Source organism: Penaeus chinensis, chromosome 2, assembly GCF_019202785.1.
Source record: "Penaeus chinensis breed Huanghai No. 1 chromosome 2, ASM1920278v2, whole genome shotgun sequence".
In the NCBI taxonomy this organism is placed as follows: Eukaryota; Metazoa; Arthropoda; class Malacostraca; order Decapoda; family Penaeidae; genus Penaeus; species Penaeus chinensis.
In genome coordinates, this window is record NC_061820.1 from 7,672,318 (window position 1) to 7,674,817 (window position 2,500).

Sequence of the window (2,500 nt, forward strand, 5' to 3'; positions counted from 1 at the left end):
CTACTCTTCCCCCCCCCGCTCTTTTTTCCCCCCCCCCTCTCTCTCTCTTCTCTTTTCCTCTCTCTCTCTCTCTCTCTCTCTCTCACTCTCTCTCTCTTCTCTTTCTCTCCTCTCTCTCTCTCTCTCTCTCTCCCCCCCCCCTCTCCCTCCTCCTCTCCCTCCCTCTCTCTCCCTGTCCCTCTCTCACTCTCCGCCCTCTCCCTCTCTCACTCTCCGCCTCCCCCTCTCCCTCCCTCTTTCTCCCCTCCCTCCCTCCCCTCTCCCTCCCTCTCTCTCCCTCTCCCTCTCCTCTCCCTCCCCCTCTCCCTCTCCCTCTCCCCTTCTCTCTCTCTCTTCCCTCCCGCCCTCCACCCCTCCCTCCCTCCCTCCCTCCCTCCCTCCCTCCCTCCCTCCCTCCCTCCCCTCCCTCCCGTCCTCTCTCCTTCCCTCACGCCTTCTCTCTCTATTCTCTCTCTCTATGGATTCACTAATTGAGAGGCGGATGGGACCCGAGACGTGGGCAGGGACGGTGGGTATTACGGCTGTGGGGAAGCAGGGACAGAGAGAGGAAGACAGGGACAGGGACAGGAAGCGGAGGGGAAGAGGATTTGGAATTTGAGGAAAGGGGAGGAGGGAGAGGGAAAGGGAAAGGGAAAGGGAAAGGGAAAGGAAAAGGAAAAGGAAAAGGAAAAGGGAAAGGGAAAGGGAAAGGGAAAGAGAGGCAGACGGAGAGTGGATGAGAGAGAAAACGGAAAAGCCGGAAAGGAGGAGGGGAGAAGGGGGGCGGGGGAGAGGAAGAGAGCGAAATTAGGGATGAGAGGGAGAATAAGAATGAAAAGGACGGGCTGAGTAAACGGAAAGCGAAAGATAGAGGGAGAGCGAGAGGGAGAGAACGAATACAAGAACGTGGAGAAACAAAGTCGGGTACGACGGACGGGTGAAAAGAGATGGAGAAAAAAGTGGTGAGCAGGTTGGCAGATGCGAGATAATTAGGCTTTTCGTCACGACTGACTTCACTAACAACCTCGTCGGACTTTGCTCTCCCGGCGCCGCATGCTCGCCCAACCACCTGTGCGCCCCCCCCCCCCCCTCTCCTTCTCTCTCTCTCTCTCTCTCTCTCTCTCTCTCTCTCTCTCTCTCTCTCTCTCTCTCTCTCTCTCTCTCTCTCTCTCCCCCTCTCTCTCCCCCTCCCCCCCTCCCCTCCCTCCCTCCCTCCCTCCCCTCCCTCCCTCCCTCCCTCCCTCCCTCCCTCCCTCCCTCCCTCCCTCCTTTTCTCCCCTGATTGTCCAAGTTCTTTACTTCCTCTTCCCCTTCTTCCTAAATCCGTCTGTTTACCCATCCTTGTGTCCACGTATCCACTCAGCCGTCCGTCCGTCCGTCCGTCCGTCCATCCATCCGTCCATCCATCCTTTTATTATTCATATTCTTCATTCCCTTCTTTTGTCATCCTTGCCCCACAACGTCACCACCACCGGCATGCTTTCTAGTTTTCTCTTTTCACGCACGAGCCTTCGTTAATATCTTGTTTTTTCGACTAATATTTTTTCGTGTCTTGTTACTCCTCGTCACCTTTTCCCTCCCCACCTCTCGCCCTCTCTTGTCGCCCTCTTCTTGCTGCCCATTCGACTAATCTTCCTCCTCCACCTCTTCCACGTTGCAAAAGCATTGTGGTGGCGATAATTGCAGCTAATCATTTTCTGCCGGCCTTGACGTCCCTGTGTTAATTAGTCCCAGGTGTAATTACCTGCCATAACGCGTGACAGGTCGTGTGTCATGGCTATACCTTCCCTCTTCGTCTCTCTTCCGTCTTGCCTCTTCACTTCCTCTTCCCTTTCCTTTTCTCCTTCCATAACCCCCCCCCCTCCCTTTTCCTTGATTATATTAATTATCTTCCTTATCCATGTTCTTTGCCTTTTAAAAGGGCCTGTGGACCAGAAGGTCACAGGTTATTGCGAACAGCAATGACCTTTGCTATTAGTGAAATTAGGTCAGCAAACATGCTTCGTGATATTTTCTTTTTTTAACATTCATAAGTTGGAGGTTCAAGGATATGTATTCAGCAGTTCATTTGTAAACACTGCATCATGTAGCGTATTTACTTGGGCTTGTTATTATTATAAAGCTTGTATTATATTGTAGCCTTTCTTATTTCCACTTTTAGATGTTTTGTGCAGCTGAGGCTTGTTTATGTTAATAGCTATATCATTATTAAAGAGACACAGATAGACAGACAGACAGACAGACAGACAGACAGACAGACAGACGAGACAGACAGACGAGACAGACAGACGAGACAGACAGACGAGACAGACAGACGAGACAGACAGACGAGACAGACAGACGAGACAGACAGACGAGACAGACAGACGAGACAGACAGACGAGACAGACAGACGAGACAGACAGACGAGACAGACAGACGACACAGACAGACGAGACAGACAGACGAGACAGACAGACGACACAGACAGACGACACAGACAGACGACACAGACAGACGACACAGACAGACGACACAGACA